Consider the following 19,073-nt stretch of genomic DNA (forward strand, 5'->3'; position numbering starts at 1 on the left):
TGTGCGTGGATGCGTAGCGATAGATGTGTTTGTAAAGAAAAAATAGAATCGCTTTATTTACCCGCCTCGGTCTACACAGCTTTGGTGAAAATGGCTTAGCGGACATCCTCGTACGGCACATTTCCATAGCACATCTCTAATAGAAAAACAGCCCAAATTTCAAGGGAGTCCTCCACTAAGTTTCTAGATGCTACGTAATCGATTTCGATGAAGAAGTCGAAGCCTACGCTCAAGCCAACGGCTTATCTGTGACAAATACGTTGATACGTAGAAATAATGATTTGTGCTACGTATTTGTTTATACCGAAAAAGGTTAACTACGTAATATATAAAGCACTGAAAAACAATTAAAGCGTAGGTCCAGGTTCAATTTAGGAGTAGGTCCAAGTTAGGTTCTACGTACTTTCATTTATTATTTTCCTTATTTGTGAGTTGTTTTCACAACAAGTGTAACTGTTTAATAAACGGGGTTTTACCTTATTTATACATTGTGTTCTTTGGTAACCTCGTACCTATCTGACATTTAGCTAAAATCCCAAAAACATTAATAATAGAACTATCGCTGAAATCACGTAGATGACGCTCGCCGTACATACGAAAATACCCGACACACATAATGTGACAAGGGGACAGTTAACACGTAACGTTGTCACAATAATACCATAAGACTAAGCACATAGAGTGCCGCCATATTGTATGCGCAGGACATCGCCCGTTACGATCGTTGTCTTGCAAAATGGCGTACATTAGCTTTCGACTCCTGCGCAAGGACATTCTCATTTCAAACATTAAACATTCAAACGATCGATTGCGATTCATCTCTCGTATTTAAACATGGAATGACGCTTGTACGTGATCCAACTTCATATGAATTACTAGTATTAATTAACACCTTTCTAGCATCGCTATCAGACGAGCACTTTCGTTTTTTTCTCGGCTCTTTTGACAAGTAAAAGGCGTGGAGAGGTTTATACAAGGGTGCTTTGTGAAAGTGCTTGCATAATCATTGTTTGCTCCTTAAACCCTGAAACTGGTGAGCTGGTATTATTTGAGCTCGAGTCAAAGTTAGTAAGACCCGTTATCTGCTAATGTCAGTCTTATCTATATTCAATGTCCGTAACCGGAGAATGAAGTCACGAACTAAATCCAATATGCTGTGTTTTAAGTGTACATGTACAAGTTTGTTAGCTGTGCGTTTGGACATGTGATAAGGTTTCAAGGACGAGTCATGTCATCTTGAGTATAAAGGCTTTGTAGTGCCTAGAGTTAGACTTATTGTTCTAGTTTTAACGTTGACATAAATACGTAGTTATGTGCTAAGTATGCTGTATTTATTATTACTTATAATTGACCGCTGGATAAACAAGATCAATTAAATTATGATGCAATTTATAAAGACATGATACAATGTTCTTCAACTTTTTTGCTTAAAAGGGTTTTCTTAGCTTTCCTTCAGTCTTGTTAGCACATTCAATCATTGTCAATACATACCCCCTTTATAAATAGATCTTCTGACGCTACAACATTGGTAATCTGAATAATTGATTTTCTGCATCAATCATGTAGGGGATCAAAGGGGATCTCAGGTGAAGTTAAAAAGTGGACCACTCGGTTACTATAAATTGACGAAATATAGGTGACTTAAATTTAAATGAACATAGGTAATAAACGTTTCAACACTTTGGAATAATAGTTTGATAAAGCACGTGTAATAAGGTAATTGATAAAATTATTGAAAACAACTTATATTATTATGAAATAAATAGGCAGGTAGACATAAACAAAACAATAATGTAATACTGTTAACACATTGTGTCTAAATATGTGAGTTCCATCCAACATAATAAAACATAAAATAAATCCCTGATTTAACAAATAAATATTTTCTATACAATGTATAACGACAGAATTATCTATCATTTGAAGTTCTATGGACGATAAACCTTCAAAGATTGATGAAGAATTGTCCAATTTGTCTCAACTTGTGATAGGAAACAAGAAACATGTTAATTAAATAACGGAGATAGTGATGACTAAGTGCTAATGTAAGTCGAGTGTCTCCGAGTTGAATCAAAATAATATAATTATTATATTAGTCATTATACTATGTGTGTCTTACATAATTGTAATATGTTAGTCATTACTGCGTTATCATTTGCAGTGCACACAATAGTTTCTGCGATTCTGGTTACAAAGCGCGGGGGTTTCGTTTCTGCATAAAATAAATTCTACATAATTTTGATAAGGTTTTTCTACTGCCTACTAAACTGTTCCACTGCTACTGTAAATCATTATGTGCTGTAATTAGGTTAACATTTTTTTTTAAAACGACTCACTTATAAAGGAATTTAATCCTTGTGTCGCGGCTATCATAACAATCAAGTCAAAGATACCCAGACTCTTGTGGATCACACAAATGCTTGTCCTCTCAGCAGTCAAATCTCTTCCACAACTTAAGTGTAGTAGACCCCCTGGCCTTATTATTCATAACAACACTTTCCAATGCATGCTCCTCGAACTTAATAATTTCTAGACACAGCAGATAACTTCTGTCGAAAAACAAAAACATAATAATACTCTGAGACAACAAGAGACAGATGTTCCTAAATAATAAGGACTTGTGACGTAGTTGTCGTGCCAACTGGTACCACGAGCGCGGCTCGTGAAATAAAACAACTCGTTCACCGCAGAAGCATTCCCGTTACCAAGTGATTCATTACAGACGAAGAATATGATCCAGCGAGATTGCTCCACGGTTCATTTAGTATGAAAGAATATAAAGGGTACGGAAGTCGGGTATAGAATACGCAATATGGATTGGATTAAATTGAAATTGAGAACGAGTCGAAAAAGAAATATCAGTGGGGAAAATAGCTCAAGCGATGATACTGAAATTCCCGGTTTGTCGATCTTTCTGTGTAGTATCGGAATATTATCAAATTTGAACGTTTACTAAAAGTAAGAAATCTTTTTGGACACACTAGATTAATCTCTGTACCAAAATTCTCGAGTACATGTCTAACAGCCTCGTTGCAAACTGTTTGTCTTTCTAAAATTCTAAAATACTTTATAACCTAAACATGGTCTTATACCTAAATTCGAAGATGGAATTCAACAATCATTGCATCATTAAATCTATTAGTTGGATGCATTAGGTTGTTACTTTACATATATGTCGAATGCGGAACGACGACATTTTGGAGTATCGACTGGTCAGACGGCATTGTTGAGTTACGATTAATTAACGTTGTATCGAGGAGTTTGTTTTTTAAATCGTAGTTTGGTTTCTTTTTGTCACACAAAAGTATTTTTGCATGGTAAATTAAGTGAAGAAACTTAATAATTTAACTGGATGTTAAAAAGTTCTCTGCTTTGAATAGGGAGGTAAATTTTGCCCAAAATTATTGATTTGGGCTATGATAAAAGTGATTTCCCTATGCGTAATTTTAACAATAGCTAAGATTTTTTTTTTGTTATTTGTTATGAATTACCCGAAAAAAAAAGCCCCTAAGAGTATTTCTGGGTCATCTTTTGAGAATATTTTTAACTTTGTATAACAGTCACCAGTGCCTCCAATATGCCTAAGCATGGGCTATGCAATATCAAGATACCACAAGACTGACAGTAGCTCTGGTTCCCAAGTACGAGGAACCAATTGTGACGTAATTGTTTTACTTTTATTTACTCGATGGAATCTGATATGATAGCTTTCCCAACATTGATTGACATTACCTTTTTATTGTTGATGACGTTCCCAAAGTCTACAGTTACGTTTTCACTTACTTTCGTTTGCTCAAATTAACATTTCATGTCATTCATAAAATTATCTTGAGTATTGATTGTTGAAGGCAAAATTGTAGGTTGATTACAGAATCGTTTTGATGGGGTATAATTAAACGTCGTTACTCCTTTTTGGGGCTCCGTTCCCAAAGGGTGAAAAAAGTGGAACCATATTGCTGAGGCACCGCTGTCAGTCCGTCTATCTGTCATTAAAATGTAATAGAATGAACCGTGATAACAATAAATACTGAAAATAAAGATCGATATCTCCAAACATGTTTGTCACCCAACCAACTTGTCTTACTTTGGTAACTTTAGACTATACTTACGGACGTAATCAAATTGATAAGATGAGATGCAACTTTACATTTAAAAACATCATACAAATTAAAGACTTCATGGTACAGTTTTGATTAGCACCGTCTCTCTGTGCAATTTCCTCTATAACTTATGTGCTAACGTTCGTAACGTCCGACCTTACACGGTTGTTTAACTTCAAAGGCCTATTGAAGATAACTTTATCTGGCGCGTTCGATCGGAGACCACTTTCAGTGCAACTTCGCTTTCCAATATATGAAGAATGTTGTTCTATTATCATTTGCAATTTCTTGTTACGGCTGAGTTTCCAATCAATCAATCGTTCATATTTGTTGATGGGATCAGCACCTTTTTTGTGACAGCTTCTACCATTAATCTCTTCCGATCAAGGCTTGCCAGTTGATCTTGTTGTGTAAGACGGTTCAACACTTTATTAATAACGTGTGTTTATTGAATTATGTTGTCTGTCTATCCGCCTCTGATTATTTTCGAATTAAACCTTTCATTATCCACTTAAGGCTGTCGTGTCTCTGTCGATTTAATTGTATGGGCATTATATTTTTGTTTAAATTATGGTTTGCGTCAAATATATCTTATCTTCTCTCCTCCTGTTTGCATATTAACAGGTTTATTTCTCATCGCCTGTGTTTATCTCAAAACTTTCAGCTTGAGTCATATTTTCACGTCACATTAGCTGCAATTGTCATTTCATTTAAAAGAAAGTTTCATTCGTCATCCAATCAGTTGTCTTTCTCGACAGATATTTATTAGAGAATTACATGACTTCGCTATTTTTACCACATTACAACGGGCGGTTAACCCACGAACCTTTGTGTTTATTTCCCAGATATTACGCCGACATTACATAAGGTCCATATGTTCATTGTTTTAGGTATATTATCTAAAATGAGATAACACTTAATCTTGTCGAGTCTGGGAACATTGTTGGGTACTTTCCATATTTTTTGTTACATAGTATGCGTAACGATGGCTTGTTGTTTGTGTGGACAGTTTCTGTAACTGCTTTGATAAGTGGTATCGGTTGTGTCCGCGTGATAGCTTATGAATGCATTGCTTTTATTCCTGTTTGTTATGCTATTCGCAGAAAACTATTAATACTTTTTTTTAATTAAATCTACTCCCGCAGTTACAAATTTAATCCCAGTGTCGCGGGGGTTTCACAAACATTGAAATCACATTCACATGCACAAACACACCCGATGCTCTTCTCTTCACCTCTTCCGCCTCCTTTTGGTAACAAATACTTTGAAATTCTGTTTTACAAAATAATGGGAATCTTAAACTGACCTAACCTTTGAATAATTTAGTGGTTCTTTCTTAATTGCTAAACTGATTAGTCCCTTCACGGCCCACGCAGATCTGTATTCACGAAACAAAACACGGTTACCCAATGTTACTGACCTTTGTTGTTTGTTAGCGGTCTCTAGAGATGTTCTCTACAGTTTCACCACTTAGTAACACGTGTATTAACATAGTAGTATCCTTTAAATAAGGTGTTATGATACCTCGACGATACCTTGACGACCTCCGTGGTCGAGTGGCGTACGCACCGGTTTCAAGGTGTCGCTAGCTCTGAGGTCCCGGGTTCGATCCCCGGTCGGGTCAATGTAAAAATTCACATTTCTACATTGTCTCGGGTCTGGGTGTTTGTGGTACCTTTTCGTTGTATCTGAATTCCATGACACAAGTGCTTTAGCAACTTACTTTGGGTTCAGAACAATGTGTGTGATGTTGTCCGCATTTATTTATTATTATTTTATTACCTAAGATCATAATTATGTATTGTTGAAGTGTGTCTGCACTTAAGCTTTTTTTTAACTTTTAAAGCAAGTCTGTTAGAACTCTCTCTTTATTTTTCAACGAGATGAAACGACACGAAGTGTAATGCGCTGCCTGTTTCAAAGTAAAACAGGGAACATCCGCATATGCAGATGCATATACGCTATTACTATAAATCTGTACCATTATAATAAAGCTGAGGAGTTTGTTTTTTGTTTGTATCCGTGAATTCCAGGCATTTTGGTTGATACGAATTAAAAAAAAATAGAAAGTATATGAAATAGACCATCACGCAGTGACTGATAGTTGTTGAGCATGAGCAGTAATTAAATATGTCAAAACAGGGAGAAGTTATGTGCACTCTAAACCTATTTATCCTAGTTTAAAATTCTATCCATTCTAACTCCTCCTATCCTTCCTCCATGCGGAAGAATACGCGTGCAATAGAATTGTTTAGTATCATTGTTTGTTCACGATTGCAAGTAACTGTTGATGGTAATTCTAAGTTATTACGCCTTTAAACACCTGTCAGCGGCAATTTGTGTGTTGCCGCGTCTATGGGACTTTCTCCGGTAATTATTGCTTTTAATTTTATTTTACACAAAGGAGAACTTTTACGTATAAACTTGCAATTGTGCTGACCGATTTTTTTTCAAGCCCTGGTTTCAGTTAAACTGCGTAGGTCTGTTAATAAAAGGAGGGGTGTTTTGTTTTTTACTTTTCTTGCATTATTTAATTTAATCCTTGTGTTGCGGTTCATTTGCTTAAAGATACCCAGACCCAAGAAAAGCATTCGTGGATCACATAAATACTTATACTAGGTGGTGTTCGAACCTGCGACTCGTCACGCTCATTGGGTTAGTCGTGATGACCTTTATACTATATCTTGAAGGATTTCAACTTGTCAACTAAAACGCACTTGTTACTTCATTGAATCAAATTTACTTGGACAATGAGTCAAAAATAATACAATCGAATATTATCTCACGGACAATGCGCTTTCATATCATTGTTTATTGTTTTATTTTTGAATAAGTTAGAATTTATTACACAACTCCACTGTCACCAAATTTTCTTTTTAAGAATCCCTTAGTAATGCTACGATGAGTTTTATCTTTAATGGCAGTGTGTATCTTTGTGAGTAGTCAGTCAGTACTGATGTTAAGTGTTAAATGAACTGTCTCTCTGTTACGGTGTCACTTCAAAACAGTTTAATGAATTGAGAAAATAATAATGTTTTGAGAGAAAGATACAACTGTCTTCAAATAAAAAACTACTTATCCAAACTTGATGAAATTTATGTGGACCTAAATGACAGCTTTGTCATGTTAAGGAAAAAAAATCAACAAAATCGATTCATCTAGTCCGAAGTTCTGAGGTAACAAACATTGAATTGAAATCTCCTTCTTGAAAAATTGGCAAGGTGATAACTTGGACCTGAGAATGGATTCTCCTTAACCCTGAGAGAAATCAGTGGTTATTTTGCATCGCGATAACAGATATTTACGTGAAACAACGAGCTGAAGCTAATGTGCTGATAATACGTGTGCATGTTGACAACGCTTCGGACGACGACGATGATAACGTAAGCCGCTATTTCCAGTCTCTAGTGTTGTATTCATATATTATATTTCGATACCATATGGATTTATGTTGAAATGTATGTCGATAATTTTGGAATATTAATGCTTGATTTGTAAATTACCTAACAGAAATATAAATTGTGCCGTGTTTTGTTTTGCAAATGTCTTGCATGTGATTTCTGTAAAGTACTAATTATTAAAATAAGAAATGATATTTAAGCCTGTTATAATAAATGAGTAGGTACACGCTTGTATCGAAATAAATTCACTACCCATTAACATTTGACTTTAATGTGCGTTTATCGAGTCGTAAATTAAATCGGTTGAATCGAGCCAATCGGCATCGGTTACGCAAAGCGTCTCGCGTCCTCATCTCTAGAGCTACAGCCTTCGATTGAAGCCTGTCGGGCATTCCGGCGGCCAGTCCGCTGCTCGCTGTCGGCGCGCCCGCGCACGGCCGCGACACACCGTCACCTTCGATACACAAAATATATTCCCCCAATCGATACAGTGAAGTGATCCACAGTTTTAGTGCTTGTGTTATTATCTACCCTTTATTTTAACGATAAAGGGACAGATTCTCAATACTGTTCGGTTCAAATAGTGCACAGTTTGTGAAGGATTTATGTTAATGCTTGGCGCGGTAAGTGGTTCTATTTACCTACAAATGATGTCAGGCATTGGGACCGTTAATTTTTTTGGTGATTATTCAAATGTGCTTGTTATAGCAGCCGATGTCTCACGGGTACACATATGGGATGTAGGTTGTCTAACGTGGTCTTCAATCAGTTGTTTACTCAAGTGTATCGTTTTCAGAACCAAGATATTTCTCGACATCAATGTGAGTCACTGTGTATAACCCTTAACGTACACACAATTGATCTCAATGCAGAAATTCGTGATTCCGTCCACGACTCCCGTATTGTTAAGTTTTTGGAACATTTACAAACCGTTACGTTATTCTCAAAAGTGGGTCTACACCAAGTCCTATATGCTATAACAGTATTGTTCGACAAACACATGTTTTCGCACTTAGCTTGTTGAATTCTGCTCACGTGAAAGTGGCAGGTAATGAAGTATTTGTTGATCAATAGATTTTCCTACTTACGAGATGTTGACCCGAAGGTAACGGTTATCTGAAGGGCCGTCATTTACACCTTTTCGATTTTATAGATGCATGTTGGTTTGAATGTTTAAGCGACAGTCTTTTTTATTGTAGACGACGAAACAGAAAGTTTTGTGTTATTTGAGTTTTCTCCTCATCATCTTGTTATAGAAAAGTGTCTGATATTGATGGTATATGAACGTGCGTCGAACGTTGATAATGTAAATATTGTAATCATCAGTGGACTTGACGCGTCATATGTCATGTAGGTATATCATGCTGAGTTAAGTTAGGTACCTATTGATGAATACGTACTGAAAACTTTTGCTAGCGGTAAACGAATAATAATAACCTATAATATCCTTCACGTCTGTACAGAAATCAAACGTGACATTAAAAACCATTCCAACATTTATAAACTTCGTAATATTCTGTTAGCTACTAATAAATATAATAACTAAAATAACACTAATAATTAATGCTTTTTAAACATAATCTTCGTGAGATTATTTTAAGCATGCAAGCCTATACATTCGATTACTAAACAATCATTTAGCGTCGTGTTCAACGACCCTTGACATAAACTTTTAGCTGCGATTCAATGTACTGCTATCGCGTTCCTCTGTTCATGCCTGATTGTCAACGCTTCATTACTTAGTCTCTCAAAAACGTAAAGTCTGTAGCTTGTACCATTAACTCTTGAACTAGGATTGCTGATTTCGGAGAATGCAGTTAGCATAAGCGCAGGTATTGACAACTTGAAACTGATTTGAAGTTTTGTAGTGAAATTACGTACCTTAACCCATGATGATACCAAGCTATACTCGTTGATTGTTAAAAATTCACCAACCGGCAACCTTTGTGGCAAGAAAAGACTTAATGTTAAGTTGCTTAGACAATCTTGACCTGGGGCTAAAAAGTTTTAGAGGAAGAAACGAACAAAATTAACAAAAGAAAAGGGGTCCACCGAGGATCACGATCATCTGTCGTAGCGTCCTCCAAGGACCCCATTCTTTATCCTTTACCAATCCATAGGTGTTTCCTTGTTAGTCGTTCCGAACATTTCCAAGATTACGATCCAATTGATTGGCACGTGTAGCCGCCATTATTACAGTTTCCGTGTGAACAATGTCCGTCACTAATCCGCCGTCGACCAGTAAAGTGGTTCACTTGGTGATAACAATAGTTTCAACCACAACTATTATAACATTACTAATCAATTTCTTAGTATGAGGATTTGACTTTAAGACTCTTTTTTATCTGCTTCCAATTTTTGGATCTTATACATGTGTATTACTACAATAATTTATTGTATAAATGTATACGCATGATATTGTTCAGTCCATAATTATAGAAATTAAATTAAGTGAATACCTAATTCAATTTTTTTGCGAATTAAATTAAAAAGTAATACTGTTATAAATATCTTTATTAATTTGATGCAGCTATTAAAGATGCAATAATAAAAACTCTTCTGTTTTTTAATTAAATGTGTGTCGTTTTCTAATGTTTAATTAATAATGAGCCAATTTTTTAAGAAACCGTTCGTAATTAATGACATGATGAGTTTCTATGTCATCAACAAACATACATTTTTTTATGGCTTTTATGTGGTCACGTAATTCATCCTGATGACTATTAGCGGCCAGTATATTCCCTTTCTGGTTCTTTTTAAAGCAGAAAAAAAGCGTAAAAAGAAATAACTAGATAATATTTCTTTGTCACACCGAACGTTCGATACTAAACGACAACATTACAATCGTCATAAAATGTCTACAATGTATTGTATTGCATACAACGTACATTATATAGATGTGAAAGTTTCCCACTTTTTATTCTAACAACATTATGTCAATATTACATGTTCACTACAATATTACCAATAGTTTCATACAAAAACATATTGGCAATATTGTCTTGCGTAAAGCTTACATCCATGTAATAAGTAAAAGTCTTTCGAATGATTGATGTCACTTCCTAATCTGCCTTTAGCCATTGTTCAACACGGACCGACGTCATCAAATTTATCTTTGTTACAAGTACTTATATTTGTTCAGCTTACATCATTTTAAACTATAGTAATCTTTAAATACATAAACGAGGAAAATGGGATGTAACTTAAACGAACGGGAAAGATAGTCAAGTTTATACTTGTACTAGCTGTTGCCCGCGACTTCGTCTGCGTGGTTAGAAGATATAAGTTATGACTTTTTCTTCGGTCCTATTGGTCGCAGCGTGATGATATACATATAGCCTAAAACCTCCCTCCATTAATGGTATATTCAACACAAAAATATTTTTACTTTGAACCAGTAGTTTCTGAGATTAGCGCTTTCAAACAAACAATCAAACAAACAATTAGTATATACATAGTACATACATAGTATATACATAGTAATTAGTATATATATAGTACAATTAGTATATAGATGCCAACGATATCTTCGCTACGTTTCATCGATTTTTAATTTCTCGCGCGGAGATTTTAATATTACGATAACTCATTACCTATTAACATTTTTGGCGTAGTGTAAAAGGCAATTTTGTTCTATAATACATGCATAATATATCTAACTTATTTATTTGGATAAGGATTAATACTGTATTGTTAAAAAGAGGGTCGTAAGTAACCAATAATTTTACTGTATTAAGAAAACACATAAAAATGGTTATTGTGGGTTATCCTTGGAAGATAGACATATACCACCGCGGACTTTTTTGTAGATCTATTAAAGAGGTACAAACCCGCCATACATTGTTTTGTTGTAACTCAAAAGGTTTTGGCAGCGTTCTCGATGAAAGCTCTCGAATGGCTTAATTTTTTCCGACTTGTTTAACTAATATCGCTGTAATATCGTCAGTTTACACAAAACCTAAACTTATTATACACTAAAACCTTCCTCAAGAATTGCTCTATCTATCGTTGAAAACCGCATAAAAATCCGTTCAGTACTTTTCTAGTTTATCGCGAACAGACAGACAGACAGACAGACAGACAGACGCGGCGGGGGACTTTGTTTTATAATATGTAAGGATAAGGATTAATATTAAGATATTTTACATCAGAGTCCTAGTCCTTATAACACCAGCCTACAAGCGTCCCACTGCTGGGCACAGGCCTGTCCCCGCATAGGAAGGTTTTTAGCATAATCACAATGCTGGCTCACTGCATGTCATCGATTACAGATCAAATATTCGGAATCCAATTTTCCTCACGACGTTTTCCTTCACCGTTTCTGGATGGTGTTAGATTAACTAAGAAAGTACAATAAAACTTCGATAACGCCATATTGGTACTTTGCCAACGTTGGATCGAACCTGCACCTCCTGCTTACAAATCCAATCAAGGCTACCAATAATACATACATTACACTTTACAGTTAGGAAAACTTTTTTGCATACATCCATAAATAGTTGCTTTAAAAAAAACACACAGACTAAGCTACAATCACAACACCCCAAAAATCTCCATTGGTAAATACGTAAGGACCTTCTTAGCTAACACGGTTATACTCAAAACAATTGAGTTTCATTTCACGTATACAAATGCAACTATTCAAACTGTCTCTTGCATTATCTTTACTACCAGCGCGTTGGGATTTCCGCGAAGCCCGCTAATGTTTTTATTGCGCGCACGCACTTGCCCGCCGCCATATTAACATTCCTTGAGCATGCTTGGAAGGATTCGTCCTTATGCTCGTACCTTTCCGTGTATTTCGACTTTCCTCTTCGATGGAAAATTGTCAACGACCTTGGACACAAAAAAGTGGATGCCGTAGCACGGCGGTTCAGGTTTAGTCAGTAGAAGTCTAACACTATCCATTTCATCCCCTGAGGGAGTGGTTGTCCTTAAGGATTCCCCCGTCTTACCAAAAAAAAGGGTTTTGGGTATTCCCGATTTTTATTTCCCCAATTATTGATCTTCGGTTGTTGTTCGGACCTTCATATGATTGGAGCTTCTTCATCCCAGAAGTACCTACAAAACGTTTTTTCCTATTATTCAAAAATCAGGTGATTATTTTGCTTGTAGCTAAGCTAGTCTTTTAAATTTACTACTGGATATAAATATAAACAAAACTATATAAATATACGATGCGCAGCTTTATCGTAAATACCAATCTCATTTGTTATACATGCAGACTTGCTGGTATTCGAGTTCAGAAATGTTTCGATGTAAGATCATGTAAACTTGGACAGTAAATTAGGTTCACACAGGACACCTTTCCATTTTTAACGTTAATAAACCTTTAAAATAGTTTTTGTGCGGACTCATAATTATGATTAATAGCTTTGGACACATTAAGACTCCCTTGAATCGTAAGCTTACGCCGAGCTCCAAATTCGATTAAGGTAGTTGACGTGAATGTCTCATGATTCAATAGCTAGCTCTAATTTCAAAGATAATTAAATGCTCCCTAAATGCCTGTAGAAAATATGTTTTTCCTCGTGTATTGTAGAAGAAAGCTAAACAGATTATGCTACAGTTTCCTTAATCGCTACAAAGCTGTAAAGAGAATATGAATACCAGCTAATGCCGCACAGATTATATTTTTGTATGTTTGCTTTATGTTTCTGAAAGTTAAGTGCGAAGCATAAAGCAGGGCTTTTCTCATAGGATACACAACAGACCGCAATCCATACAAGGTTGGTAAAACTAAGGTATAAAGTATAAAGAATGTGGTTTTCGCTCACTCATTCCAGTCACGACCAAGAAACTGCAGGAGGGCTACCTCCGTCTCTAAAAGTCGACTACTGTTATTGTAGAAGTGAGACAGCGCTCTACATGGGGTAGAGCGACATCTCTGTTCCACAATTTTAGACTTATTTCTTGAGGAGATGGTAGACCCCCAGGTTGGGTGAACTTAGGCATTCCGCTTTGGCGTTCCACATCCACTATTCGTCCACTTGTTGCATAATAAGATGCACATCGCACAAATTCTCGTAGAATGCGGAATTTCGCTTGGGATGGCCAGCGAAGCGTGCATGTAAAGTAGAACGGTCATTGGGAGGTCTGTATTGTAATGAGCCTTGCAGTAACAAATATTAGTTTAAATCTGATAATTTCGTTTTGCGGCTATTAAGTGCTTTAAAATGCAGTTTACTAGAATTTTTTATCTTAATATTGCTTTATTTTTCTCTTAGGTGTTTTAGTTACATTATTTCTGTAATAAGTGTTTTTATCTTTACTATTAAGGCAGAGTTGAGGGTAGTTTAGTAATAGTGTAACCATAAAAGATTTATCGTATTTCCTTACATAATCAGCTAACAAGAAATAGAATTAAATATGAATAATTTAAATAGTTGTTTATGTCCGATTACTTGTCGTCAATACAAGGTGCTAGTTAGGGAGCGGCAAAGGCGACATGGTATACAGCCGAGAAAGTTACATCGGGAAGACGGGTATTGTAAATACAAGCTTGACGTGAACCGGGAAATAAAATAATTTATGTTATTGTACATTTAATCTGGTAAAAAGTTATCATGAAAAAATCTTCAATTGTTTATTTAATTTTCATGTTTTTATATGCAGTTTAAGTTAAACATCACAATCAAAAATATTAATTAGTGTTTCACCTGCTATCCATTTATTTAAGTTCTAAAACCATTATTCTAGGTGTTCTATACATAAATACCTTTGCCTATTTTGATAGCTGTCAATCATTAAATATTTTTTGCGAGCAGTTACAATGTTCCGTTCGAATTATGAATACATTTGAATATTATTCCGGCCACGCCCGCCAAAACATAATTATATCTTAGATTGTTACATCATAATGGCGTTTCAGGTGCATTCGATATTTCTTTTAAGCCTATCACACAGGTTTTTTAGAACATTACGTAACTATAATAACTGAATGTTTTATATTCTACGATTCTCTGATTCTATCATTGCTACTGATTACGTACCTATTTTATTGGTGAAAGCATTAAAAAATAATGAAACAGCCATGACAACCTAATGATTGGTTACAAGAGCACTAATTGTGTGACAAAGGAGATTATTGTCGTAATTATGGTTAGCAAGCTTTAGACATTTCTAATTACTCTTTATTTTATAATGACATTTAGATAAATACTCGCTGTCATTGTAGCCTTGTTTTTTTTCCCTCTGTATTTCTAAATTTAATGTAAGTGCTTATAACAGTTTGTAGATACATTTTAAAGTAATACGATATAGCTTTAATCAAGACCTGTAGATAAATTTGTGCTCTAACGCTGACTAAATGACTGAAATAGATTTAACCAACAAGTCAGTCACACTTCTGTCAAAAACAAAGGCATTGTTGGTGGTCTTGGCCCTGTGTTCTTAATTTCAATTAATATAGTAGAACTTAATTTAATGTATACAACCACAAATAATTTGATGAAACTATCGATAGAGCTACTATGTTTTATACCTAGATTTATATGTAGATACTCTAGCATTCCTAGATACACTTATCAAATTACACAGAATCCAAACCTCTTCGATAGAGACCTAAACTTTCGTGTACACATTACGAAATCTCGGTAGAGTGATAAGCTGCGTGTGCGCAGATAACATCGCGTGCATGATTTATTGTTCATTTAACTATCGGCCGCCATTATAAATATACTTTTGACACTGTTATCTAGATTACGCGCATACCTCTTTAGAAAGTGTAGGTTAATAATGTTATCAATCAATTAAATACAGAAATATTGATCGTAGCGTGTTTTGTTTTCGTGATAGAAATCGGTTTTTGTTGATTTATGGCGACAGATTTGGATTTCAAAACTACATAGCTTCTAAGATTTTCTGGGATATTCATGTGGTAATTTCTCTATTTTATCCAAAACTTTCGACGTTGCTTTACGTGTCTCGTATCTCGTCTCTCGCCTAGATAAAAAGGCTTGAAAGTGTCCGAAGCCTAACACTTTTTAATGCTACCATATCTCAGGAGACAGCGCCATCTTTTAGTCATATAACAAAAATGGACTAATGATGTGTATGTGAAAAAATATAATTATGATGGAAAGCTAATTAACAGAGTTCGATGGTATCCAGTTTGATCACTTTGATGTAGTAATTACGGAAAACATGCAAATTGTATGAAACAGATAAGCGAGGCTTCGCACGCGACGCGAGGGAAATAGGTTTATTGGTTATAGAGAGTGTGCACAAAATGCTGATGATGTTACAAATATAATTAAGTGCTCGTCCTCTTTTCTACTTATTTAGAATTTTGCTGTGCTCGACACGATCCATCATTGTTTCTATTTAAACTTACCACCTGTATGTGTACATTATAGATTACAGTAAAGGTTTTGATTTGATTTGTTTAAAATAAAATGGTGGCTGCGGAGAGGCGACCAATTTCTTCTACCAATGTTCGGAAACTTTATTGTCACGAATCCAACGTTTATTTGACCGGTATTTAATTTATTTGTCGACGTAAAACCTTTTTAGTAGTCATTTATAAATGTTCAAGTTCCACCACCATTGAAACCAAAACTGTTGCAATAGCTGTGATAGCCGTCCGAGGTAGAAAAAAAAATTCTGCTGTAAAATAGTGTTGGGAGGTTTTTTTAATAGATGATTTGTAGACTATGCTACATGGAAATCATTGTTCAATAGTGTAATGTAAACTGATATTAGTTAGTCATACATTAATTGATCTTTTGTGACAATATTGGTTGTAATAAGATGCCGAATAAAACAATTGATGCATATTAAAAGGCTAGGTAGTAGGATGCGACCTAAATTAATCATGCTTCTACTGCACTTATAACAACACAAAATAGTAACGCTAACGAGCCTTGAAGTAGTATTGACGAGTAGGTTGTCAGATTTATGCCTTTGACTGTTTTGTTGGCCTATGGGAAATTTTGTTATGGACGGGCAACGTTTAATTAATATTCTGAGCTTTCAACATTTGAGTACTTGAAAAAAGAAATCTAATAATACGTAAAAAAGTATAGATTTCTACAAGATAATGGATATGTATTTTTTTATAAACCCCCGTAAACAAAGATGTGAGTTGAAATCTCGTGTGACGTCACTCATCAGTGTACTTTGTATCGACAATTAACGTAATAAGTTCCCACTTCCATAGCGTTAGTTTCCATAGTCTACATGTAGTATTTGACTATTGTTTTTAATCTATTAATTATTTTTTGTCAAATTATAACCAATTCTGCTTGCTTTTCTTTAAACCTTCAAATAAAAACATTTAGGTATATCGGACATGTAAATACTTAACTCAAATATCACTCAAAATGAGATTTCCAGTACGTTCAATTCTATAATTTCCACCGAACAAATAAGAGATTGTCTGTTTAACCTCTACTCAGTCTCTTGCCAAACTGACCTACCTATGTCTCGCCGCTACGTGCCTGCCCTTCAGTGACTACTTGAATACCGGATGTATGCATTGACTAATTATAATTATCTACATACTAATATTGTTTCATACAGCGAAAATATTAGAGAACAATATTTATGTGTTTTTTTTTCTCTTGAGGATGTTTTAGTTTGAGCACAGAGGGCTTACCGCGACCTTCTTGCAGTTATGGAAGGAAGAAAGCGCACTACATCTTTTAGAGCGACAAATCTCTTCTAAAATTGATAATGGCGATAATGGCGATAAACCTTTTGTAAGCGTAATTTAATTAAAAAAATAATTTACAAAATCAAAAGTCAAATTATTCAGTTTGGACCACAAAGTGGCACTTTTTAGGGTCAAATTACATTGAGACAGAACTCAGTTAAGCTTATGCTACGAAAGAAGAAACGGCGCAACAAACTCATCCCTAGTTCAACACTGTCTTTCCGTTTACAATGTGGAATAAAATATCCGATCAAACATTAATGCTCCTGGTAAATGGAGGTTTTTGTAAACTTAAATAAAGAAACGTTTACAAGTGGAATATTATCCTTTTCATCGGAACTAAGGAAAGATCGATTAGATCATATATTACATCATGCCCATTTGCATGTCATATTGGATGTAATTCTAATTAAAATCACTTTCCTGTAACTGCGATTAATTATGCGACTATGTAAGCGATCACGCTCTCATATTTAAATTGCATCCATACTGTCGAGAAAAGGAGGACAATTAGGCAGTAGTGTAGTAATTATATTTGTAGCACGGGTATAGGAAGGAAGTGTAAATTCATTATCCGTTTTCTTGTGAATGAGAATTCAAACTAACACGATTGGATCTTTATATAAATTATAATTGAGGTTATATTTCCACGCGTTTTTACAAAACGTAATTTCTTCTTCCAGCGCCACAAGTTAACATTGGATAGCCATAAGAATTCTTGAATCCATTTGAACTATCGAACTAACTGAACTGACTGACATTTTGATTTTACCGATCACTTTCCTTTGAATCATAATTATAATTGATGTGAAACCTGGTGTCAGTCAACCATCGCTAAGCTTCTGGCATAGCACGGCAAAGGTTTGAAATTTGCCATTTTAGTATCTACTTTTATCCTGCATTGCGTTATCTGATTTGTTTTGGGGATTTCATGAAAGTTCTTCGAATCAATCCAATTTATCACTTATCAATTCTTGACGTCACCTGCCTGCAACCAGATTATATAATGACAGGTATTTTGCGTCAGTAAATACGGATCCGAAATAATCGTCATCATGAACACGACCTAGAAAATTACAAGTTTTGCAATCTCTCTATGAATCACTTTTTAAGTGAATAACTTTGAAAACTTACAAACATTTGCTAAAGAGAAATATGCTCTATCGTTTTGGTTTAAAGTTCATGTTTGTTTGAACTTTGACGTTCATTCATGCGTTACAGAGAAATGAATGAATCATTTGTTAGTACATATTTCGCAAACTCTGCTTTTATTGTCGTCGTGTCTGAGACAAGGTCGGGTCATATAGGGTATATAGGCTCTAGGACTCGAATTATATCTAGTTTTATATATCAATCATCATTATGTGCACGTGCAGATTGTTTGTTATATAGCCTTTTCATGTCTTTTATATGGTTCCGTACGGTAAGGGGTAAAGACGGCACCCTATTAAGTACTAAGAGAACACTGTCTGCCCATTCGTCTATTACTAGGCTGCATTTCATGAACCGAAAACTAAAGTTAAAAAATCAACAGATGATGTATTTCTGTTGCCACTATAATAAAATACTAAAAATTAAAATTGACATTAAAAAGGTGCTACGTTGAAAAATTAGATGTCTGACTAATTTTTATTGCAAAATTTGCATTTCTTCTGGATTGGCGCAGCAGCAGCAGCTTTTGATTTGTATATCTGCACAATTCATATGAGATGCATCTATTCTGTACAGTACAAAGTAATAAATGCATTTCCTCCTCATTAGAAAACAGATTTTCTTCTATGACAGATTTCTAAATATACATAAGTACACGCAACATACTTCATACCTAATCTTGAAAAGCTATATTTTCAAAAGGATCGAAGCCAAAGGTACATTGACGTCAATTCATGAATAAGTTAGTATTAAGCAAGCAACGCG

The 19,073-nt window shown here is 35.0% G+C and overlaps 1 protein-coding gene across 3 annotated transcripts in view; it reads left to right on the plus strand.

The window, feature by feature from the left end:
- The window catches only part of LOC113504519 (rho guanine nucleotide exchange factor 5), a 122,155-nt gene that overhangs the window by 37,877 nt on the left and 65,205 nt on the right, over positions 1-19,073 (plus strand). Inside the window, exon 1 of one of the 3 annotated variants that reach the window (XM_026886856.1) lies at positions 7,806-8,124. The exons of 1 other annotated variant lie outside the window; for it this stretch is intronic. The gene's annotated coding sequence lies outside the window, so the exon portion shown is untranslated. Of the gene's footprint in view, positions 1-7,805; positions 8,125-19,073 lie in introns of those variants that run through there. One more of the 3 variants, XM_026886853.1, reaches the window with a different exon arrangement.

The sequence above is a fragment of the Trichoplusia ni genome, chromosome 22 (genome assembly GCF_003590095.1).
Source record: "Trichoplusia ni isolate ovarian cell line Hi5 chromosome 22, tn1, whole genome shotgun sequence".
Lineage (NCBI taxonomy): Eukaryota > Metazoa > Arthropoda > Insecta > Lepidoptera > Noctuidae > Trichoplusia > Trichoplusia ni.